Source organism: Sarcophilus harrisii, chromosome 2 (assembly GCF_902635505.1).
Source record: "Sarcophilus harrisii chromosome 2, mSarHar1.11, whole genome shotgun sequence".
Taxonomy (NCBI): domain Eukaryota; kingdom Metazoa; phylum Chordata; class Mammalia; order Dasyuromorphia; family Dasyuridae; genus Sarcophilus; species Sarcophilus harrisii.
In genome coordinates, this window is record NC_045427.1 from 604,241,705 (window position 1) to 604,268,393 (window position 26,689).

Sequence of the window (26,689 nt, forward strand, 5' to 3'; positions counted from 1 at the left end):
CCACAATGGATGGGAGCAGCAATAGCAAGGGAGAAGAGCTTTGAATGGTATCTTCCTGTCTCAGCGGCAGTCCTCCTATCATTAGCTTCCTTGCTCCTCTTTCGCTCCCCTCTTCAGTCTCTCTCTCTCTCTCTCTCTCTCTCTCTCTCTCTCTCTCTCTCTCTCTCCCTCTCTCTCTCCCATGCTCCCCCTGCGGCAAGCTGCAGAATGGGAGCTGCGAGTTGGGAAGCCAGCCGGCAGCTGTCACACAGTGGAGGCAGGCAGCCTGGGCAAAGAGTGAGTCTACTCTGTCATTTAGGATGAATCACTGGGAACTGGCAATAATCTCTATTTTTCTGGTCGTGGTCGGGGAACAGCCCAAAAGCTACACTGGACCAGACAAAGGTAAAGAAGCTTTTTTTTTTTTTTTTACATTGTTTGTTGATTTCTTCTTTACCTGCTTTTCTTTTCAAAGTGTCTTCAGGGCTGGGCTGCTGGGAGCTGAGAGGAGCTGCTAAGCTCGGGCTCAGCCTAGCATGAGGAGACTTCCAAGGGGTGTTTCAGCACCTGGCACTGCATGCCAGCAGGGTGCCTCCCAGGCATTAACCCCTTCTGGGCTGGATAGGGGGGAGGATATCAGATGCAATGAGGCACATGGTAAGCCTTATATAGTGCAACCTAGATGCAACTTCCAGATGCAATTTCCATACTTACTTGTGCTTGTGAATGAGAATAGGATTTTATGAGTCTGGAGTGGTCTGTGGGCTCTGGGTTTGGTTACAGGGACCAGCCCTATGTGTCCCAGCGGCTCCTGGAAGACCTACTCTCTGGAGATTTTCTTCAATTTCATCACTTCACGATTTGGTCTCAGAGATTGCTATAAACAGTCTAGCATTCAGTATTTTCTTCAGGAAACCTGCAGGAGACTATCTGGTTAGCTCTAATTATTTTGTTGAGAGTTACTTAAAACTATTATTAAATCCTCAAGACTTGTGAGGTACCAGTGCTATCGAGAGATGAATATTCTGAGTCCTCGTCTGGGGCTGCTTATACTTTAGGCAAGAGATATCTTTTTGGCAATGGCAGTATGTTTCCCTTTTCCCATTCCCTAACCATTGGTTATACCTGGTGGGCAGTCGCCCCACTCCAGAACCCATCTGGCCCTTTACCTCGGTAATGGTTTTCTTTCATCTAGCTGGGAAGGTATGTCACAAGAACAGACAGCTTTCTATTGCTGCAGTCCTGCACTTTCTCTATTTCTGTCTTCTAATTGGAGCTGCTGTGTCCCTGTCACGGCCTCCTCATCCACACAGTGCGCACCTCATGTGTTTGGTTTAAACAGGCTCTTGGAGCCAAGGATCTGCCTTTGTGGGGGCTGGGAGGCTGGAGGAGGTTGTGTCTGTTCCAAAAAGCAAACCTGGCAACCCATTAGACTGAGCAAGGTGTTGTTTGTGAAATATTCAGACAGGTATGGTTTAAACAGGAAAGAGACTTTGGAGAGATAAGGACTAGGTTGATTCAAATGCCTCAATATCGTGTTTTCAAACAGATTCTACACTTTTGCATCCCTATTTGTGAAAAAGAAAACTGAATTATCTTTTTATTTTTAGAAATAGAGAAAAGAATCTAGTCTATCCAGAAAGAGGGCTAGTTATGTTGCTTCCATATGCTAACCCAGCTAAGATCCCTACTACTGTCCCAGATTCCAAACCCAATGTTTGCAAGAGGTCATTGACCAGAGAAAAATCTCCATCAGTTGAGGACATTTAGGGATTATATCCTTTCCTCATCCTGTCCATGGGATTGTTGAATTTAATAGCTTCACTTATCATCTGTAGTTGACCATGTTCAAGCCCCAGAGCCATTACAAGGGCAGTCTATCCTTTTTATGATATATTTTCAAGGCTGGGCAGAACCAGAATAAACTTGACATTTGAGCAGATGTTAGAAGCATGCTGAGATGCTTAAAATGTTATGGTTGTGTTGTTTCTAGAATTAATGACTTCTCTAGAGTTTTATAGACATACTGAAACTGTCACCTTCTATGGTGAGTGAATGATGAGTATTCTATCTATTTTTGCTGGGACCTTAGCCCTCTACTCTCCCTTTTATACCAGCCACTGAAGTTGGTCATTCCTTGCTTTAAAGTTATCCTTTCCAAATTGATAGTTCCATTCAATATAATTCAGTATCTTCTTTGGGCAACTCTTGGTAAACTCTCAAGAGAGAGGTTTGGCTCTTCTTGTTCACTAGGAGATTGACGTACTTGGGTTCAATGGTTTTAAGACAAAAGTACCTAGGGTCTTGCAACATAAGAGAGCTTGCCATGCTTCTTAGCTAAGCATAATAAAATGGTAGCGCTATAAGAAGAAAAATTTTAAAAGGGAACAAAACAGGGAGGGGTACTGATGATAGAGAGGACAATATGATAGTAGGGATGCTGAGCAGTTGTGGTAAAGAGAACAATCCATTTGTGGATGTAATCATGAAAAAAGAAAGATAGCTCAGCTTTCCAAGAATCCAATTTTTCTCTTGCTTGTGTAGGAAGGCAAGCCCAGGCAATGTAGAGGTTATGCTACATGACTGTACAGATATAAGGCAAGGAAGTGTTAGGACAAAAGTCACCTCATTGAAGAAGTGCATAGCTTTGAAGAAGCATCTTCCTGGATGTTAACATGCTTGATTAAATTCTCATAAACTAGTTATAGCTTCAGAGTTGACTTATGGAGAAATAAGTACATCTAAAGGTGTGGTACTTTTATGGTTTACTAAAGGGACTTAAATCAACAAAAACTTAAATGCTTTATCCTATTCTCAGAAACAAATAATTCTGTTTTGATCAGGTACACACACACACACACACACGCGTTATTTCAATGCAATAGAAAATACGTTCCTTAAGAGTAGGGACAATTTTGTATTTGTCTTTATAGCTTCAACAAATTGCATGATGTCTGACATGCAAAGAGGTACTCAAAAGATACTAGTGGAATAGAATAGAATTGTTGGTTCCATGAAATATACTGGAATCTAGATAATAATCCCAAAATACATGTTTGAATAGGGGTTGTATAGGTTTGTGTGGGTTGTACAATTTCATGGCAAGTGATGATAAATCAAAGTCTCTGGTATAATATGGTCAAGTATAAATTACATTTGCAAAATGCATATAGTGCTAATTAAGTGGCACAATGGATAGAGTTCCAGGTCTGAAATCAGAAAAAATTCATCTCCATAAGTGCATATCTGGCCTCAGGCACTTACTTGCTAAGTGACTAAGGCTAATCACTTTATACCATTTGCCTCAGTTTCCTAATCTGAAAAATGAGCTGGAGAAAGAAAGGGAAAATCATTGCAATATCTTTGTCAGGAAAACCTCAGATGGAGTCACAAAGTCAGACACAACTGAACAAGAACAATCATATATATATATATATATATATATATATATATATTTGCCATTCTCATTTTCTTCTTTTCCTGTTTCTAGACAATTTCAGTGGTCTTCTAATTGGTCTCCCTGTCTCAAGTCCAAACCCACTCAATATCATCCTGAATTAAGCTATAAAAATTATTCTTACCAAGGTCAGGTCTGACTATGTCACTCCCTTAATGAATTCTAATGCTTCCTGATTATAGTTAGCATCAGATATAAAATCTGTTAGGTGATTAAAGCTCTTCATAACCCTGGCCCTCCAGATAGGTGTTTTCCTTCTTCGTATTCCTAGCTTATACCATTCCTGACACATAATGAGTATTTAATAGGTACATCTTGACTGACTGACTATGGGTCTAGGAGCACAGTGGGAGTGTTACCTACATTTTAGAGGCTGAAAAGGACTACCTTCCAACATTCATTGGGCTAAATACCAGTAGGCTGCTTCTGAGAAGCACTTACAATTGTGAATGCTGGGACCCTCCAGGCACATCATGGGAGTTGTTGATTCCACTGCATGGGGTATCAATGGTTTTCACATTTGAGGAGAACTCCTGAGAGCACAAATAGACTCTTTCTGGCTAAGTCAGGGATACAGAAGTGCCCTGCTATTAAGTTTATTTTGTCCCTGGGAGACATCATAATGTCATCAGCTTCATGGCTTCTTTCTACCTGGAAAATTATTTAAATGTAGACAGTTCACACAGAGACAGAATATTTTTGGTGTAACTTAGCAACAACATAGAGAAGAGAAGGAGGGGAAGGAGAGAAAGAGGGGGAAAAAAACTCAGGCCGACATCCATAGCTTATGCAAATCTTGGATTGAAATAGTCCCCGGCCCTAGTGCTTTCAGTCCCTAGAAGGGTTATTGTTGGATCATGTCAACCTAGTTCATTTATTATAATTAACTACACCAGATAGTTTCCCTAATTACCCAAGTCAGGGGCTTGGGCTATCAGGTTCGAAGGGTGTGTAAAGACAACTGCTTTCGGACTAGAAACTGTCTTAATGTGATTGCCTTTGGAAAGCTGCATTAGTTTCTAATTAAGGTCAGCTATCCAGGGATCAAGTCTGAAACTCAGCATCAAAATATGGGAGAAGAATGATTACTGTACTTCAGGCTCCAAAGTGACCATTCCTTTCCTCCAAGTTTCCTACCTTGGGATCATTCCACAAATGAGTCTTATTGAGATCCACTCTATGAGATTTATCATCACAGGTAGAGGGGGGAATACTGTTACTTCCTTAGAGACCTGGATGGTAGTCCATATATCTAGATTCTAGTTTTTCCACTTATATTAATTACATCTAGAAGTCATTTAATTAATTCCTTCATCTGTAAAATGACATTAGACCTAGATCTAAGGTTCCTTCAATTATCCTAATTTTTTTTATTATCCTAAAAGTTTTATTCTTTCCCACAGAAGAATGGGCATCAAGATTATAGATTTGTGGGGATGGCTATAGCATGAAAAATCTCAGAGTTAAACATGACAGGAACCACCAAAAAGAAGGCTCAAGGAACTATAGACATTTACCAGAGGATTCTTGAAATCTATTGTTTCCCTTAATGTAACAGTCCTGGAAATTAAGTCAGCATTCCAGTAGTAACCACTGGGAATACAAGGGGTAGACAAGCTTTGTCTTGGATACTAAAGTCAAGAGATAAGAAAGAGTGGAGTCTATGAACATGGATGATTAGAAAGGATGATGATTTTTTGACAGAGACAGGTGCTAAGTAGTACGTTCTATTATTGCTTTATGTAATAATCAGTATAATTTTTCATCATTGTTGTTCAGTCATTTCAATTATGTCTGACTTTTCATGACCTCATTTCAGTTTTCATGGCAAAGATACTGAAATAGTTTGCCATTTCCTTCTCCAGCTCATTTTGCAGATGAGAAATTAGGGGAAATTGGGTTAAGTGACTTGCCCAGAGCCACACAACTTGTAAATATCTGAGGCTGGATTTGAACTCAGGTTTTTCTGACTGATACTCCACCACTGCATCATTTATGTGTATCTGATGAGAAGACACTGTTCTGGTTCTGGGAATTGCATCTTTACCTCTGCTCCCTTTAAGCACCTGAAAGGAGTAATATGCCTTAGGCAGAAGGGATGGTTGTAATCAGAAAGGATAAGCAGAAAGTGGAGAGGTAGCTGGGATGATCAAGCCAAAAGGTGTCTCCAGTGTGTCATGGTTTCCAGAGTACCAGACAAGATTGGTCAGAGCAGCAGTTAAGAGTGAGAGTATGTATATGGAAGGAGCAAAAATGTATACTTGATATAGAACCTATTAGGTATTAAGATGAAAGAAACAACACAACATGCGGGAAACAACCGTTTATCTTCAAGAAGGGGTTTCTTATAATGATGGCTTTCTTATTATATCCCTCCTCGTGTCACTGTTCTAAGGCTAGCTATAGACCTGGTATTGTCCAAATGACCTAAAAATATGAAAGTATAGATATGACCACAAGTAGACTTTGGAATAGTAACTAGACAATCTATAAACATATAGACTTGCCAAGAGATGTTTTTGGCTTACCTGCACAATGGTATTCATTACCCATGGAGAATTATCGTTTCTCCACTTCTTCAGGTTCTAGCTTTAGAAACCTAGATTACATAAGGACATTTAGTTTGAAAGTTTTCAGTGACTGTGTATTTATTATCATCAACCTCAGCATTAAAATTATTCATTAAACATCTATTTGGACAATACCCAAAATGATCCAAAAGAACACTAACTGGTTGGTTGCTCACAAAGCTCTTCGCTATCAGATTGAAATTTAGGCAGGCAGATAACATTCAGAGATTGTCATAGCATTCTACAGTGGAAAGAACGTTGTGCTTGGAGTTAGAGGACCTGAATTAGAAACTCACACCTGCCACTTTTTACTTACCTAATTTTGGAAAAGTCACTTCACTCTGTAGGTCTTAGTTCTCTTATGTATAAAACTGGGGGACTGGACTTCCATATTCAAAGTTCCTTCTAGTTCTGTGATTTCCCATTCTTAAATACTTTTAAGGATGTTCCTCCCAAACATATCTTGAAAATCTCTGTCTCTCCATCTCTGTCTCCGTCTCTGTCTCCCTCTCCCTCCCTCTCTCTGTCTCTCTCTCTCTCTGTCTCTGTCTCTCTGTGTGTCTCACTTTCTCTCATCTATCCATCTAAATATATATATATATATATATATATATATATATATATATATATATATATATGTGTGTGTACACTTTATATTTACATTTATATATATACATATACATATATACATTTTACTAATCAATTGTACATTATTATATCAATTATATATTCCCCAATGAAATGTAAGCTGCTAGAGGGCAGGGATAATTTTATACTATTTTTTGTGTCTATAGCACAGTTCCTGGTATACAACAGGCACTTAAGTGTCCGCTGATTGACTGGCCTTATTGATTTATGGTACAGGCATTTCTTTCAATAAAGTAGATTACAGTCCCTTTACAATTAGTAGATGATCATTGAGGGTTGTTCATCTCTCTATCCCACCTCATTCCCCAGAAAAAAAAAATGTCCAAACTAATGATGAATCTCTCTATTTTTTCCAAGCAGAAACTCAGTATATAACCAGTCAGTGGGTCTATTTTTGAAGCCTTTCCAGTTGTTAGAATGTGCCAAAAATTGTGTTTTTTTATTCACAGCCCTCAAGATACCATGGTCATTTCCATGCCACAGTAAAAAAATTAGAAGAAAACTTTAACCAAGCAAATTCATAAATTATATAAAGCAAATCTAAGGAATAGAGTCAGGGTCTTTATTGTGATGCTCAGTAGGTCTACCCTACTTGAGGATGAGGATGGCATTCCCCTCCCATGAAAAAGATTTAAGTTATAACAATATGGATATGTCAAAGCAACATTGTATAGCCCCAGAGTTCTGGTTCTTTTTATAAATTAATGACTCTTTCCCAACTCAAATGAAGCCAGACAGTGTAAAAATCAGATTTCAAACCCACAGTACATTTGATAGATATCAATCATTTGGCTGGTTGCGGTTTTTATGTATTTTGTTTTATTTTGTTCTTAATTTCTCATAATTTTCCCCAACCCAATAGTTTTGAAAAAATTGTAAAATCATTTTCTCTGGCACAGAACTTTGCCCCCTTAGTGCTTAATTTCAGTTCAGATTGAATTTTTATGGACAAATGATAAAGAACCCGCGGCAGTCTTAATTACCATATAGAGTACAGTCCCAGCAGTTTCAGCCAAAGTCTTCATATTAATCAAATAAGAAACATTTTTTCCAGGACAGGAAGCAAGAGAATTTGATTTTCTAGGGAGTTTCTACCTAGAGAGAAAGACATCACTAATACACCTAGACATACATCCCCCTCCTCTCCCCTGCAACCATATAATGCTATCAGTTACTAATAACTGTGAAGTTCTTAGGAGTTAGGAAGGCACAGTTCCAAATAGATAGAATGCATACCTCACAGTCAGTAAGATATGTGTTCAACTGCTGCCTCTGATGCATAATGATTGTGTGATCCTGGACAAGTCATTTCATTTCTCGGCGCTCCGGGCAATGCTGCAATATTATAAATTGTAGTACAAGCACTAATTTGCATTGATGGAGGGAGTTTCTTCTTTAGAAGTTCCTCATACAAGCAAAATCACAGAATATTCCCACTCTATACGCCAATCCAGATCAAACCACTTCTAAAAAAAAAAAAAAAATTGAGACAAAGGCTAAATTTAGATAGAATAGGTTCTCTTAATATGGACTGGGAAGAACCTCCATATTGCAGATGAAGAAAATGAGACACAAAAAGCTTAAATGACTTGTCTTGCCCAATGCTACACAGTTCATAAACAACAGAGCTCATTTAAAACCAGGTTTTTTAACTTTAAATCTCCTCGCCGTGTCTCTTTTAATACTCTTCCTCCTCCAGCCCTCTCTGAAGAGCTCTGTAAATGCCCAAGTGCTTTCCCCATCTCTTCACTGATGCATGAAATTTCTTTAAAACCTTGAAACTTGTGACATGGGAATCAAATTTAAAGAACAAATAGCCTAGGGGCAGGGAAAGGGGTGAGCACATTGATTAACATCTCACCCAGAAGGGTGGAAAATTGATAACAGAATCTTTGGGGAGAGAAATATCTGTTAAGGGCCAAGAAATACAGAACACAGAAAGAACACAGAGGGGTATGGGGGAGGAGGTAAAGGATACAAAAATCAGCATGCTTGAAAATCCTTGAAAAACATTGTGACAACTGTCCTTGCTTGGAACTCAGGAGCCAGCCAGGTACAGGGCCCATGCCCAGATAAGAGCTGTTTTGAGGAGGGCATTCCTCATTGTCATCACCCAGGGGCACCATTATGGCGACCAGGAGCATGAAGCCCAACACTTGTTTATAAAGCTGGTCATTTTATCACTTCAAAAATTTGATATATGGATCAAAGGGCTGGGCAACTGAAACACCATTTTCCATTTCCCTTTGACTGGGATCTGAAATGTTTTGTTCTGTGACTTACTTTACATTTTAAATTAAATGTCCACCTAGATAAAGGGAGGATCTAATTGTGGAAGATACTGGGTTCCTTTAGCTGCCTAATTTAAGTAATAACAGAATTCCAGCATCATAGTATCACAACATTTGAAGTCTCCTCCAAAGACATCTACTGTATGCTTGGAAAAAAAATTGATTTATAACAAATTGGTATCTAGTCTTTATTTGAAGACTTATAGGAAGGGAAAACCCAATACTATCCCAGAATGGCCCATTATGGTTTTGAATAACTATAATTATTAGGAACTTTCCCCAGATATCAAGTCTAATTTTGTCGCTTCCTACTTCTACCCTATATTTCTTGTTCTGTCCCCTGGGACAAAACTGCACATTCTTATTTCCTCTTCCAAATGGCAGTGCTTCAAACCCTTGAGAACCGCTATCATGTTCTGCCTTGTAAGTGACTAAATATTTCCACTTTAATGGACCTTCATGTGATGTGATCCTGAAGTTCATCACTATTCAGATTACTCTTCTCTGGACCTTCTCCAATTTGTCAATATCTTTTTAAAATGTAGCACCAGGAACTAACTAAGCATAATGTCAGTCTTAGTCATCAAACATTTACAAAGTGCCCACTCTGTTCCAGGCACTGTGATGGGTATGCAAAGAAAAGTCAAAGATGGTTTCTGCTCTCAAAGACATCACAGGGAGACAACATACAAGTAACTATGAAACATGATATGTAGATATGCACATATAGATAAATGTACATTTACATAAATACTTGTAAGCATATGTCTGTGTGTGTGTGAATAGTTGGAACCTGAACAAAGAAAAGAGGCAGAAAGGAGGAAGAAGAGCATTCCAGGCATGAAAAAGACAGAAAATGCTTGAGAATTGGGAGAGAAACTTATTACTGTGATTGCCATTATCAAGGTATCTTGCAATCACTTAAGATTATAGATTTATTAATGAAAAGTTGTCCAGTCCAATCAGAAGTGGTCCTATATAATCCCTTATTTTAATGGCTTAGAGTATCACTCACCAGCTGCCCAAGGTCACACTAAAGTAATTAGCCTAGTAGTACTTTCAGGATTCTTAGATTGAGTTGTAAGTAATACTAAAGATCATCTAGTCCAAGCTCCTCATTTTTGGGATAATCTTTTAAAAAGTTGGAAGTAATACTAAAAGTCATCCTGTCCAAGCTCCTCATTGATACATAGGTATCAAATGACAGAGTTAAGACTTATACTTGGATCTGATTCCAATCTACCACTCTTGCCATAGCTCATGCTATCTATCATTAGATCATTTGAATTATCTTAAGACATGCAGAGAATGCCAAGAATCACAAGTTATTGCTTCTTTAAGAAAGAAACAGAAAGTCATTTAATTGCAGTTTTCAACTTATGAATGATAAACCCATACTACTAAAAGAGACTGGAAGAGACTTAATCTTTGAGGGTGAAGGACAACTTTGTCTTCCTATGGGACGTCTTTTGTGAACAAAATCCTGAACTGGATGAATTATGGGTATGACCCAATATAGTAAATAGTTTGTTTCTATCATAAGGGAAGTATAGATGGTTTCAACTTTTATAAATGATGACTTCTAGCAACAATTTGAAATTAAAATATAGCATAACTACTTCTAGTAAGTCAGATGTCTCCACAGGCAGGCAGATTTGCTAGGACAAGCCTAATATCAGGCAAATAGGCAAAATGTATATAATCTCTTGGTTTTTTATCTTCTCATCCTGCCATCTTTCTTTTCAGAGGAATAGTCCCTTGGATCAATTCAGAATTATCCTGGATTTTTTGGTAGCCAGCCAGGAAAGTGGTGAAATTTCAGACATTACCCAGTTAAATACATGAAGGAGCTATTTGGGGGTGGAGGATAGGATAACGGAGGGGCAGCAATGAGTTCTCCCAGATTCCTTCTACTTTATATGCACCAGAACTAAAATGACAATGTCGTACAATCCTAATGGCAATAAAAGAAGAAAGGTAAAGAAAAGAAAACTCACACACTTTCCAAATTCATGCAATTGAAGATTGACAGAAGATGCTAGGGTCTTTTTGATAGACCCTAGAGGATTCTGAAACTTTGGTAATAGATGTATTAAACTCATCACCGGACTGTAGCCTACAAAACTCCTAAATATTACTGGAACCATAATAAAATATATTTGGGAAAAACTTAACACAATGAATTAAAATACAGCACAATGAGATAATGTTGATTTGTGCTTTTCTAAATCAATGTGAACCATTGGGATCCATCCTTGTCCCATAAACAAATTCTGTAAGCTTCTAAAATTCACCAAAAGAAAATGATAAATATAATTAAATAGAAAGCTATAAATCAGCCCAAGCTGCACCAAGTAGAATGTACATTAGGAAGTATCTCGCTCCCCTATTAGGAGACAGATCAGATATACTGAAGGAAAAAATCAGGAGCAGTAGCTCCAGAATCCTTGTCACAATGGGAGATAGGCCCTGACCAGTGTCCATAAAGCCTACTACCAACACAGTATCCAGGCAGTCTGGGGCCAAACTACAGGAAAAGATAAAGCCATATTATTTTTTGCAGTAGGTGGAGTCTCATCTTAGCTACTGTGTTGAAGAGCAAGAAATGCTTTCCTCCATTATCCAAAATGAAAGGGGAGGATGACCCAAGCATTGAGACTAAAAAATGAGGAAATAGAAAAAAATGCCAATCACAATGATTAAATAACCAGGACTGAGAGATATCCAAAGAGAAAGTCCTTAGGAAAAAAGTAACCCCATAATAAATCTAAGCGTGGTTCAAAAAAAAGAGTGTTTTGGTCACAAGGGCTAGAAAAAGCAAAAAAAGAGATTAAAAATAGAATACCAAGGTAAGACAGAATAGCAAGCATAGTTTCCTGAATAGAGAGAAGGTTTTTGGAGTTCTCACAGCAGGTAACTAGAAGAAGTATAAGCCAGCGGGTAGCTGATAGTATGGTGGTGTAGCAGAAGGTAATTAAGACCTGTCATGAGGACTTAAATACAGTCTGAGAGGAAGCATCCAATGGGAAAATACCTACTATGGGTAACACACTGTGCTAGACTGAACTTACAAAGATAAAAAGTGAAATGATCTTTACTCTCAAGGCATTTATATTCTATCAGATTATGACAAGAACAGGGAAGCACCTAAATTTGTGGGAGCTGGGATAATGGTCAGGGTACCAATATAGCCCTAGCCACAGTGAACCATAATAATAACCACTGAAAGTTGCTAGACATGAATTATAAATGAAGATGTAGTCATAGGGACTAAGGCAAGAGCCTATGCATTTGATCCAGAGTATGAGGATAGAATGACCCCCCCAAAAGAAAGATTGGTGGATTCCCAAGCTTTCAATCTAGAAGTCAAAGGATCACAAAATCCTGAATTAAGAATTAAAAGAGAATATCTAGTCCAATGCTCTAATTTTACAGATTAGGGAAATGAGGCTCAGAGAAGTTACATACTTTGATCAAAATCATTCAGATGATAAGCAGCAAAGGCTCAAACCTAGATCTTATTTCTCCAAATCCAGTATTCATTTTCTTATACTATTTATATCCTTTTCTTAGGGTCTCATTTTTCAGACAAGAGTGATATGCCCCAGTCTGTGAGACCTGAGAAGACACTGGACAAGGGAAAAAGGTCAATTATTACACCATCTCCCTACATTCTCCGTTAATCAACTGGGCTCACCATTACCCACTCAAAATGGAATTATCAATATCCATCTTCCAGGAAGTGATGCTGAGAGAGTCAATGAAACCACTCACACTAATATTTTTGTTTACTTTGCTGTCATTCTCTTAGTGTGCAGTTTAAATTCAAATTGGTCCCATCATGGGCAGGAACAAGTAGAGAAAGAAGTTGACAAAAAGCAAGCAGGAAGCTGCCTATATTTCAACATGGCATGAAAGCAATTTGTATTGAAAAATCAATTCTATCTACACAAACAGAAAATAAAAGGAAGGAAGGGAAAGGAAAACAAGGCTCAATAGCTTTGCAGGAGGCTAGTTTATAGAGAAGACAACCTATTTACTTAGGCCAGAACTGTGTATTCCATCAAGACCATGCAGACCCTGTGGCAAAATTTTGGTTTTGCTTTTGTTTTCTTGAAACTGTCCCCCAATAACCAAATAATCCCTGTGTGACATATACTTTTCCCCAAACTGCCTAATAGTGTGTATGAAGTGATTGCAAGTGACAATACACAGTAATTTTCCATATTTGTGGTTGATCATTCACCATATGTTTACTAAAGAGGACATTTATTTGACTTAATAATATAGTGGCAATTCAATCCCATAAGCATTTACCAAATGCCTACTGTATTCTAGACACCATGCTAGACACTGAATATACAAGGGTAAAAATAAAATAAAAACAGTCCCTCTCTCCAAGGAATATGCATTCAATTATTAGCGCATTCTTCTAACACTGCTGGTAGGCTGTGACTGTAGTATTGAAGCCTTGCTGTTAGTTGATATTCATATTATCATAATTGTATATATTGTTTTCTCTGTTCTACTTTCCTCACTCTATATCACATCCTACAACTATTCCCCTGTTCCTCTGGGTTTTCACAATTTTTTATTCCCTATGGTGCAATAATATTCCATTACATTTATAGACCACAATTTGTTCAGCCATTCTCCAATCTCTGGGCACATTTTTTCTCTAGCTTTCTGCTATACCAAATAATGCTGTTATGAATATTTTTGTTCATATGAGCTTTGCTTGTTGTCAATAACCTCTTTGGGTAATAGTCTCAGTAGTGAGATCTCTGGGTCAGAGGCTAGAAATAGTTTATTAACCTTTATCGCATAATTCTGAATTGTTTTCCAAAATGGTTTAACTAATTTTCAGCTCCATCAAAAATTGATGTTGGTAACTGTAAAATTGTTTAATTTCACTCCCTCCACCACCACCACTTCCTCTCTCCTCTCCACCCCGCCCACTGCTCTGACAAATAAATATGCAGTCAATTCCTGACAGGTCAAATTCAGCTGAGAAATAAAAACATGGGAGACAGATTTTCAAATAATAATAACAACAAAGTCTCAAAGAATACATGAAGAACTCCCAGTATGGGAATACTTCACACAGATGATGATAGCAATCTGTCTCTGTCTCGAGTTTTGGGGAGTTGTTTGAAGCATTTAGAGGTTAAGGGATTTGTCTGAGCTTACAAAACAAATGTAAGACTTGAACCCATATATTCTGACTACAAGCCTAACACTAGCCATTCTACAAGATTTTCTTCTTAGGAAAAACAATAATAATTAATATTTGGATATCATTTTAAGCATGAAAGCAATTTCTCATGGTGGTATTATTTTTGTGGGTAATGAAAATAGTTTTGCATGGTAGAGTAGATTGAGTGCTAGCCTGAAAATTCTCCAGACATCAGTTCATGTCTTCTTTGACATTTATGACTTATGTAACCTGTCATTTATCTTTTCTAAACCTTTGGCAATCCCATAGGAATTAGTGTTGTTGTTGTTTTTAAATTTTTCACCATCAAGCCTACCATCTTCCCTCATTCATAGGAAGGAAGGAAGGAAGAGAGGAAAGGAGAGGAGAAGAAAGGATGGGACAGAAGGAGGGAAGCAGCAAGAGAAGAAAAAAGGAAGGAAGGGAGGGAGAAAGGAAGGAAGAAAGGAAGAGAAGGAGAGAGGAAAGAAGGGAAGGAAGGAAGAAGGAAGAGAGGGAGGGAAGAAGGAAAAAGGAAGGAAGGAAGGAAAAGGAAGAAAGAAAGGGAGAGACAGAGGAATGGATGGAAGGAGGGGAAGGAGGATTGGAGAGACAGGGAAGGAGGGAGGAAAGAAGGAAGAAAGGAAAGAATGGAGAAAGAGAAGGAAAGGAGGAGGAAGGGAGAGAAAAGAGGGAGGAAAAGAGAAAAGAAGGAAGAGAGGGAGGAAAAAAGAGAGGAAGGAAGGAAAAGAAGGAAGAAAGGAAAGGACAAAGAAAAAGAAGAAAGAAGGGAGGAAGAGAGGAAAGGAGGGAGGGAGGGAAAGTGGGAGGGAAGAAGAAAGAAAGGAACAAAAGGAGGGAAAGAGGGAGGAAAGATTCCTAAATCACATAACGATAGTCAAATAATAAAAATTCCTATGGTGACCACATCCAAAATTATATTTCTCATTCTGAATATTAGTCTGTCATTTCTCTGCCATGAAGTGGGCAATATTCTTCTTTGTGAGTCCTTACAGACTCATGATTCATCATTTAATTTGATCAAGGTTCTTAAGTTATTCACACTGTTCATTTTTCCATAAAAGTTTTTTAACTAATTCATCTATTGGTTGTAACTGCCATTTGTGGAAAAAAGTTCTACACTGGGAATTCCCCATAATGCGAAAATCACCAATGCTTCAGGTAATGATATTTTTAGAAAAGTAAATCATCTTAGAGAAGTAAAGTGACTTCTTTATGATCCAACAGCTTGTGTCCAATTAAGAATTTCAGGCTTTAAATCAAGAATTAGTTTTGATTGAATTTTCATATTTATTTATTTGTTTGTTTGTTTTTATTTATTTACTTTTTATTTACTGCCTTTCTGTGACCTTATCCTAGTTTCTTTATGTCTTTGAGTCTGTTTCTGCAGCTATAAAATAAGAGGATTTGACTTGATTGTACTATTGATCTATGATCCTCTCTAATGCCCCCCCCCCCCCATAACTCCCTCCATTATGGCACCATGGGGAAAGACCTCAGCAATAACTGTCCTGGTCACTGGCTGGATCTGCTCAACTACTACAAAGTCTCCCTTATATATGACTAATAAAAAGAGTTATGGATCTTTCTTATGACTTGATGACTTTGAAAGTCACAGGTGCCCTCTGAGAGTTCCTGATGGACTGCATGTGAGCTTCCAATCACAATGAAACATCTGAACCAGCAGAGGCGATGAAAAAATGACAGATTGAGGACCTTAGTTTACATTGTCATAATTGAAACTGTTTGTTAAAAACCCAATTCTATCAACAATTGGTAGAATCAAACAAAAAGAACTGGTGGGGGCCAAGGCATTAAAAAACATATGTATTACCTCTAAGTTATTTAGGTGACCAGGGTTAAACAACCACAGGATGCATAGTGCTGGGCATTTCAATTCAACAAATTACTTACGATTGACATCCCTCATAGAACAATACAAAATTTTAAAACTGTAAGATCTGAGTGCCAACTGAGTCCAGCTTCATTGTTTTACAAATATAAAAGCAGAAGTCCAAGATATAATATTAATAACCTAATATATAAATGTTTTATATTATATTAATCTATCAGGCAAATGAGAAAACTGAAGCTCAGAAAAGTTAATTTTTTCCCCCCTTAGTGGCTTCAGGAGCTGAGTCAGAAATTAAACTCTGATAGTACAGGGGAAAGAGGAGAGAAAATTCCAGCTTTACGCTTTCTATCTGAGTAGCTTTGGGTAAGTCAGAGCTTCTTAAGACATCACTTTCTTCATCTGAAAAAAATGGAAGTGTTGTTCTAAACTAGAACTGTTTAACCTTCTGGCAGCCTGGAACCCATGTTCAAATCATGCTCTTAAATGTATAAAATAAAATATGTAGGAAAATTGATTATGTTGAAATGATTATTAAAATATTTTCAATGAGCTCCTGCCCCACAGGGAAAGAAATGCTGGGCTAGATGGATCATATTGTCCCTACTAAGCTGATGTCCCTGATTCCGAGTCCCAATTTTTTAACTTTTTGATACTTCTAGCATTAAAACTTCATAGTTCACAAAACACTTTCCTCATAATGACCCTTAAAGGAAGGAGTTCTTAACCTTCTTTGCGTCATGGACCCCTTCAGCAGTCTGGTGATACTTATGGACCCCTTCTTATTTTTTTTTATTTCATAGCTTTTAATTTACAAGTTATATGTATGGGTAATTTTACAACATTGACAATTGCCAAACCTTTTGTTCCAATTTTTCCCCTCCTTCTCCCCACCCCCTTCCCTAGATGGCAGGATGACCAGTAGATGTTAAATATATTTGAGTATAAATTAGATACACAATAAGTATACATGACCAAACAGTTATTTTGCTGTACAAAAAGAATCACACTCTGAAATATTGTACAATTAGCCTGTAAAGGAAATCCATAATGCAGGCAGGCAAAAATATAGGGATTGGGAATTCAATGTAATAGTTCTTAATCATCTCCCAGAGTTCTTTCGCTGGGTGTAGCTAGTTCAGTTCATGACTGCTCCATTGGAACTGATTTGGTTCATCTCATTGCTGAGGATGGCCAGGTCCATCAGAATTGATCATCATATAGTGTTGTTGTTGAAGTATATAAGGACCTCCTGGTCCTGCTTGTTTCACTCAGCATCAGTTCATGTAAGTCTCTCCAGGCCTTTCTGAAATCGTCTTGCTTGGACCCCTTCTTAAATAATGCTTTTAAATGCATAAAATAAAATACATAGCATTACAACAGAGAACAATTACATTGACATAGTCATCAAAATATATATTTATAAAATCCAAGTTCAGAACCTCAAATTTTAAATAATACACCATTATATGTGTATAGAGAGCTAAGTTTGCAATAAGGAATAATTGAGTTTAAACAATATTGCTACTATGCTCCCTGTGTAATACTGGACAAGTTGTTTGACAAAGCTATCAGATTTAAAGTTACAGAAGGGATGTGATTTACATTGGGTGAAGGAACTTCCAAATCACTGGAGAAGAAAGGGAATAAAGAGAAGAATGGGGACAAAAGAAAAAGAGGGAGGAGATGATGATGAAGGAGGAGAAGGAAGAAGAGGAGGAAGAGGAGGAAGAAGAAAAGAAAAAGAACAAGAACAAGAAAGAGGAGGAAGAGGAGGAGAAGGACAAAGAGGAGAATAAGGAGGAAGAGAAGGAGGAGAACAAGAAGAACAAGAATCTGTCCATTTTCCAAATGGGGAGAAAATGAAATTAACTAAATTCTTCCAGGTTAGTGGCCAACTTGGCCTAAATCCCAGTTCTTCTAGTCTTTACCATTTGTTTTCATGGCTTCTCATCTAGCCAGATAGATTCTGCTTGAATGATCGTTTGGAAAAAATCCATGTTGAAAGATCCATGAGGTTTTAAATAAGAACTGAGGTATGTGGCTGGTGTTACTACTGTCAGATTTCCAAATTTTAAACATACAATTATAGATCTTAATTTAGAAGGGACTTAAAAGGCCACATATTCTAATACTTTTGTTTGACATATGAGGAAACTGAGCAAGAAAGAGGTTAATTTCCTTGCTCAAGATCACACAGTTTGAGGATTTTGGAATGAATTAGCTACTTTCCAGCTAGAGAGGACTGTTTTTGTGGTTCAGATATGTTTGACTGCAACCTCATTTGGGTATTTCTTCACATAGATACTAGAGAGATTCTCCATTTCTTTGGGAGCAAATAAATAAATCTTGAACTTCATGGTGATTTAAAGGCCTTGCTTAGGCTCCTCTGACAGGTTAGAATGATCTAGACCTTAGTCAATGATCTTAAAGCTTTACACAGGAACGAGGAACAGGGACTAGAATGCTCATCCAACTCCCCTTAACAAAAAAGCCTCATTCCTACGTCCATTCTTCCCATCACAATTCTCTTTGGGTACCCACATGGAGGCTGAGTTAAAAAATAGCCATAATCTTGTTTTCTATCACTCCAGTTTTTTACTCTTCACAACAATTCCATGCTGTAGATGCTATTATTATTCCCATTTTACAGATGAAGAAAATGACACAGACGAAGACTTACCCAGGATCCTACAACTAGTAAGTGTTTAAGGAAAGATTTGAATTCAGGTCTTCCTGACTCTAAGTCTGCCATCCTCTCTATAACAACAGACCTTTTCCTTAAAGAAGATCTGAATTCAAAATCTACTTGTATTACCACTAGGTATATGATCGTGGGCAAGTCTCTGTGCCACTCTGAATCTTGATTTCTTTTTCTATAAACTAAGGTTAGTCATAGCACCCAAATTAGAAGGTAGAGTGGGGGATCATATGAATTAATGTATGTAAAGCTTTTTTGAAAACCTCAAAGTTCTATGTAAATGAAAATTAGTATGTTTATTGTCTTTTTTGAGATATTGCTGTCACTAATTATTTACACACGAGTGATGAGGGCCCTTTACCTGGAGAGCTAGAACCTGAGGCTTCTTGACTCCTTGCCCAATGTTCCAAGCTAGATTGGCCGAAGGAAGGCTTGTGTTCCATATGGAGGCACTGAGTCTGGGAAGGAAACCAGGGCCCCCAGCCAGAGGACATACCTCCAGGATGATCTAGGATGGAAATAGCATATTTTCTTTCCTTGCCATTGCCACTTTCCTCAGCCCCAGGAAGTTATCCTGAAAGCACTTAGGAGAACAGACTTTCAACTTATCCCCTGAGGGGGGAAGCTGATTGTTAATAACAATAATAATAAAAATTAATAATTGAGAAGCCTCCTGCCCGCTCCCAGTAATCAACACATTAATGTTTGCTTTATTTCCACTGGGGATGGGAGGGTTTTACTCAACAGCTTCATTCTGCTTGACTCATTTCAGGCTAACACACCAAACTGACTTCCCCACCCCCATTCCTGCCTTCCTCCATCCCTATCTGTCAGGTCAGTAGCTGATATTTTCTTTATAGAGACAGGTTTTTATCATTACTGTAGAAAATCAGTCTGGGACCATTGTCCACACCTCCACCATCATGACTACTTTTAACTGTATATCTCCCAACATCTCCTTGTTTTCAGTCTCTGTCTCTCTATCTGCCTCTATCTCTGCTCCCCCGTGCCCCTCCGTATAAAAGCTACATCACAGCTATTGTGTGAGAAAAATTCAGGATTGGTAAGAGATTCTGTGACCCAATCACTCTAACATTAACATTGGAAAAACACCCAGGAAGATTTCAGAGTATGAAACATGAGAGGATTCTTCAAGACCATTTAGCCAAACCCCTTCATTTTACAGGTTAGAAATCTGAGGTTCAAGAAGAATTAATGGAACCAGATAATGACCAAGTCTGGTCTAAGACCTGAATCTCCTCATTTCTAATACAAGACTCTACAGCAGGAAGGAAGGAAGGAAAATGGAAGGAAGGAAAAAGGAAGGGAAAGGAATGAAAGGCAAAAGGACAGGAAAGGCAAAAGGAATGGGAAAGGCAAAAGGAAAGGGAAAGAAAGGAAGGGAAAGGGAAAGAGGAAGGAAGGGAGAGAGGGAAGAAGGAAGAAAGAAAAGGGGGAAGAAAGGAAGAAGGGAAAAAGGAAGGAAGAGGAAAGAAGGAGAAAGGAAGAGAGTTAAGAAGGAAACACGTTTTTGTTAAGTGCTTGCTATGTGCCAGTTACTGTGCTAAGTATTTCACAAAATCTCAAAGGCTACTTATTCCAAACTTTTCATTTTGTAAATGAAGAAATGGAAGCCCGGGGAAGTTAAATAATTTATAGGATCTGTGGCCAAAGCCTAGACTGAGAAGGGATCCTGAAGTCTAATCCACTCACTTTACAAATGTGGAAACTGAGATCCATGAAGCTTATTAGACCTAGAAGATTTAAAGTCCATATATCTACAGAAGAAAACTCAAAGCTAATTTAGTCCAAGCCATTCATTTTATGGATTAATAAACTGAGGCCAAAGGAATGTAAGTGATTTGCTCATGTTCAAGCAAGCAGTAAGCATCAGCAATGAAATTTGAATGTTAATCCTCTGACCCCCCCCAGATCAAGTATCTTTTTTTGAAGCTCTCAAGGTGCTGTTTTCTCTTATTGGGAAGGGAATGCAATGAGAGAAAATGCTTAAAAAATCTGAAAGGCTGGTTAATGGACTGTGTTTCTGGACCCACATTAGGCTTGTGGGCAGAGGTATTAATGGCAATCAATGTATTATTCCTTATGAAGAATGGAGCAATCATGCTTGCTCTCCATTGGCAATCAGAGCAAAAGAGCCAATTAAGAGGATGGCAGACAGGGGTAGGGGCATTGGTGCTGGTGCATGTTCTGGAGATCTGCAGAATGCCCAGGCTAAGAAGGGCTGACTTAAAAAGGCAGTGCCCAGGAAAACAAAGGGACTCCCAAGGAATGAGCAAAGGGGGAGGGTTCCCTGAAAATCAGGGCAGCTTTCCAAATGAAGGTGATTTAGCAGCCTTGGCTAATAAAAGCCTATTAAAATATCCCTCTCCACCCTCCCCCCCACCAAGCCCCAGCCCTTGAAACTCCCATGCAAAGAAAGCCTCTGCCTTGCTATTTGTTAATCAGGTTGCCATGACAACCAGATCCCAGGGAAAACTACATCTCCTCAAGGTAGAGTCAAAAGTGTGACACTTGGGGAAACTGAAGTGCCAAGAGGCAGCTCTTCCATCCCCTCTCCTGCCCTCCCTCCCAATCCCCACCCACGCCCCCGCCTGCCTCCCTGCTGTTCTCTTCACAATAGGCAGTAATGACAGCACTCCAGAGCCAAGCTCTTTCTTTTTTGGGGGGGGGCTTGTTTATTTGTTCCTCCGTTTTTCTCCCCTGGCATTTTCAAGGGCAAAATGCTTTCTAAGGCTTATCAGAGCAGGATAATCGTTCCCTATTCTGCCCTCTCACCCCATTCACAATGCACCCCCCACATCCAGCTGTCAAGGCCAATTCTGACCATAGGTGGGCTAGATAACTGCTTATAAGACACGATTTCAGGGTATGATTTAGGTTTACTAAATGATTCTTAACTATATAGATGGATGACTACAGTGTCTTGGAGACAGTTTTGGTCCTCCCTGCACTTCAGGCTCACCCTCTTTTTTCCTCCATCCCTTCATGTCCCATAGCCACAAACTATTATGACTTCTGCCCTCATTTTTTCAAAGCAACAGAAAACCACTTGGCTCTTCAACAAATTTGTTGGGAAATCCTTCCCTCACCAAACCATAAAAGCATTTTTACATATGTTCCCAGAATTGTTTGACAGAATCTTTTAATTTTTTTTTAATTTTTACAAGTTGTTATCTCTAACTGTGAACAACTGAATTTGCAAAGGAAGGGAATTTCAGGAAAGGTAACGCTATTGTCTGTTATGGAATGCCTAGCCTCCAAGTCATATCTTTAATCGATAATTTTGGGGATAAGATGTCACTGGAATGACACTGAGAAACACTGCCTTCCACTTTCATTCAATGGGACAATTCTATACCTTTGTGGTAGCACATAGAAAGGCAAGCTTGCTCCTTTATCTATCCATGGTAATTGATTACACTCAGCTATAAAAGAGTATTGAAGACATTCTCCTGACACTGATAGTTAGGGGAGCAGACATGTTAGGGAACCAAGTGTTCGTTCATAAGAGAAATTGTGAAGCAGTTATTGAATATGTGAAGAAAATAGAAATGGAATATTGGTGTGAGAGCATGATGGAAATGAAGTAAATGGATATTTGTTTGGCCATGATTCTCTTAACAAGTTTGTGGAGATGAGAGATGTGGCTCTCTAGAGGGCAGATTTAGAACAGAAGATCTTAACATAGACTCCTCATATGTAGAGAGATTTGAGAAGGAACCATAGATTTGGATGGGAAAAATTATGTCTTTGTTTGAACTAATCTCTATCAGAAATGTTGCCATTTTTGTATTTAATTAAAATAAGAAAGAATAAATCTTATTGGTTTAACAGATTGCCAAAGGAGTCCATTATACAAAAAGTTAAAAAACTCTGCCCTGAGATGCTCTCAAATTTATTATGCTTCAACTGATACAAAAAGGCAGAGGTAGTAATTATAATCTCAGATAAAATTATGGCTAAAATAGATTTAATTAAAAGAGATAAATTGGGTAACTATATTTTTATAAAAGGTACCATAGATAAGGAGGCAATACCATTACTGACCTAAATGCATCAAATACTATAACATCTAAATTTTTTAAAAGAAGAGTTAAATGAATTACAGGTGAAGATAGTAATACTATAATTGAAGAGGACTTTAATCTTCCTCTCTCAAAGTAGATAAAAAGTAAATGAGAAAGAAATCAAAGAAGTGAATAGGATTTTAGTTAAGTTAGATATAATAGAAATCTGGAGAGAATTGAATGGAAATAGAAAAGAAAAAACCTTTTTTCTGAGTGGTTTATGGTATCTTATTAGTACATAAAATTTCATACTTAAAATCAGAAATGTTAAAGGTACTGCTTTCAGATTACATTGAAATAAGAATTATATTTAATAAGGGATCACAGAAACATAAATTAAAAACTAATGGTAGATTAAACAGTCTAACCTTAAAGAATGAATGGGTTAAAGAAGAACCTCTGCAATAAGATGAACTTTGATTTCTGAAACATGGAGAAAGTAAAAATTAAGGTGCTACATGAAAGTTACTAGTTAATATATTTAAGTGCATATTGAATGCTACTATCAATCCAAACAGTGACTCCAACTGTGTTGGGGCTGGGGATTGTGTGTGTGTGGAGGGGATTAGAAATAGGGACAAGAGAAAACTCTATCATACATGAATATCTAAATAAAACGTTCTGAGTCCCAAGTAGTTTTTATACAGTATTCTAACTTTTCATATTCTCATATTTTTAAGAGCCAATGAATCTAAGAGTCAGGTCAAGATTCCATTATTCTGATACTGAAATTATGCAGCAGGTATCTATCATCTCTCTATCTCTGGTTCCTAGAATCATGGTTGGTCATTGTGTTGATTTATGTGAAGACTGACAGTTTTAGAGATGTTCAATATGTGGAATTGTTTTTGCTTGAAATTGCTTATTTGTTATTAGGTATTGTTTTTCATAGGGAAGAAGGGGTTGAGGAATGGTACTATTGATAGTGATATCAAAAAAAACAAAAAAGGAAGTCAGGAAAAAAAGTTCATTAAAGAGTTTTTAAATGCTTCAAAGAGAGTAGAAGGAAGCCCAGAAGGATGCAAAGACAAGAAAGACAACTTTGAAACTGACATGTTGATTATATATATATATATATATATATATATATATATATATATACATGTATAAATATGTTAACCTATATATAATTGAGATTTATGGTTTCAGATGCAAGTTTCTTTTTATGTTCTTTGTATTTGAAAGTGCTTATATTATTTAGTTTTTATTGTTTGTTATGTTGAAAAAATATTTTTTAAAAAAAATTAAATCATGCCATGTAGTTGAACTTGGTAGTGGCCCTTTTTTGTGTAAATAACACTTGTTGAGAACTTCCCTTAACACTGTGATAAAGATTAGATGGATATTAATCAGCTTGTATAGATTGAGTTGTTAAGGAATAGGGCTGAGGATGGCAAGAGATCAGGGTATTAAGAAGATATTATTAAGATACTAAGATTAAGAAGATATAAAGAAATCTTTATAGATCTGTATAGATATAGTCTGAATTTATTCTATAGCCTTGCAGGACAAAGCAATCCCACTTTTGATAAATCTGGATGATGATCAGAAAATCCAGGAACAAACTAGAAGCACCAACATAAAGAGCTATGGTTTTGTCTCTCTTTTTTTTTGACCTACCTCCCTTAACATTTCTGAATCTATGAAGAAAGATCTTTCTTACTTCTCACAAGTTATATGAGCATTGCCCTGAGAAAACATTAAAGATAGAAAGACTAGAGCTATTGGTAATCGAGGTAAAAACAAACTATCCATCAAACACAAACAAATCAACAAAGATTGTTGAGATATTCCTCCCAAAAGGCAAGCCAACTATTTCTAGGCAGTTTGATTCTGTGAAGAGTCATGAATTAATCAACCAGTGCAGAAATTGGGCTAAGCTCTGGGAATAGAAAAGGGAGAGGTACTGGACCTATGAATCTCTATTTTGTTCGTGCTACTTGTAGGTACTGGGGACATAAAAGTAGCAAATACCATGAAGCCTACATTCTATTGGAGGTGGGGAGAAACATGCATAGAAAATTACATTCAAAGTAATCTTCTAAGGGAAGGTATGAGAGGGGAGGAGGGCACCAGGAACTTGTGAGATCAGGATAGAATTATTATAAAAGATGGTATTTGAGCTGAGCTTTCAAAGAAACTTGGATTGGAGAAGCAAGAACTAATAAGGGGATGATCAAGAAAATAATTATGAAGGGAACATGGCTTCAATATGTAAAAGATGGGGAAGGGGAGAAGGGAAAACCAAATGACCATATTGAGTGCTGAGTCTGGAGTCAGGAAGACTCATCTTCCTGATTTTAAATCTGGTCTCAGATATTTACTAGGTGTGTGACCCTCGACCAGTCACTTAACTCTGCTTGCCTTGGTTTACTCATCTGTAAAATAAACTGGAAGAAAAGGTAAATCACTGCAACATGCTGCCAAGAAAACTCCAAATGGAACCATAACTAATTGCACCCAATTGAACAGCAACTGCCAAGGTTATACAATATTTATATCTAGAGAAAGTTAAGGAGGACTCTGGTATTTGATTTCACAGTATTAGAAAGTCTGGGTTGGCCCTATGTGCTAAGCCAGGAGTTTTTAACCTTTTGCATGCTATAGAATCCTTTAGCAGTTTGGTGATTGTTGAAATAATGCTTGTAAATGCACAAAATAAAGTATATAATATTACAAAGGAAAACTCAGTTATCAAAAAAAAAAAAAAAAAAAAACCATGTCCTGAATTAAGGACCCTCAATCTAATCTTCTAATGGCATGTATTTCCATTCATTGGACATTTTTGCTGCACTCTATTTAACTTTTACTAGGCCATTCTTGATTTCCTTTATTTTCTCCTTAATACTCTGATTCCACAAATAAAGGGTATGGTTTTCAGGAATGAGTCACACTTCCACAGAAAATCTCTCTTTCTGTTGATGACTCTCTTTCCTCACCAGAGTTTACAGCCAGGTCTGGGTGGACACTGTTCAGAATTTCAGACTTCCTTTATTCAATAAGTGAGTGGGTGGTAATTGCTGGAAGAATGACTCTTTCTTTGCCAGTGAAGCAGACTGAAATTATCAATAGAGCAAAAGTGTCTTCCTCCTAAAAGAAACAATGCTTTCTAGGTGGGATATACAAGAAAGCATCCATAGCCCTGGAAACTACTTGTCCGTGGAATATCCGTCTCAATTCATGCCATGTACGCCACAAAGAAGGGGAAGAGAAAGAATAAGAGAAAGGCAGAAATGGAGGGGAAGAGTGAGTACTTGAGTGTGTGACAAACAAACAGAGAGATAGAGAGACAGACAGATGGGGACAGGGGATAAAAAAAGGGAGAATTAAAAAAAAATTCATTCCTGCTATTTGCCTTCCTTTTCTGGAATATTTTCACTGCTGTCCATACCCTAGTGCTGCTCTCATCTTGCTCTTGCTCATAATTATTATCCTCATTCCCATCACTCAACCTTCAATATGAATTTATTTTTTAATTGTAATTGATAAATATTTAATAAACAAAAATATAGTTTAAAAGACCATTTCCACACTTAAAATTCCCTATATTTATTTAATCACATGACCATTTTCCTCTTTCTCCTCCTCCCAAAATTAAACATTATTTAACAGTAAGTTTCCTTTTCTTTTTTTATGATCACATATTTTTAATTATAACTTTTTATTTTCAAAATATATACGTGGATAATATTTGGCATTCACTCTTACAAAGCTCTGTGTTCTAATTTTTTCCCTCCCTTCCCCTCTACTCCAGTCGGCAAGTGATCTAATATATGTTAACCATGTGCAATTCTTCTATACATCCTTCTACATATATCATGCTGCACAAGAAAAATCAGATCTAAAAGGGAAAAAATGATAAAGAAAACAAAATTCAAACAAACAAGA

The 26,689-nt window shown here is 37.5% G+C and overlaps 1 protein-coding gene across 1 annotated transcript in view; it reads left to right on the forward strand.

The window, feature by feature from the left end:
- Positions 1 to 232: 232 nt before the first annotated feature.
- RASGEF1A (RasGEF domain family member 1A) overlaps positions 233 to 26,689 on the forward strand; it is a 336,745-nt gene continuing 310,288 nt past the window's right edge. The window contains exon 1 of the mRNA XM_031956375.1: positions 233 to 384. The gene's annotated coding sequence lies outside the window, so the exon portion shown is untranslated. The remainder of the gene's footprint in view (positions 385 to 26,689) is intronic.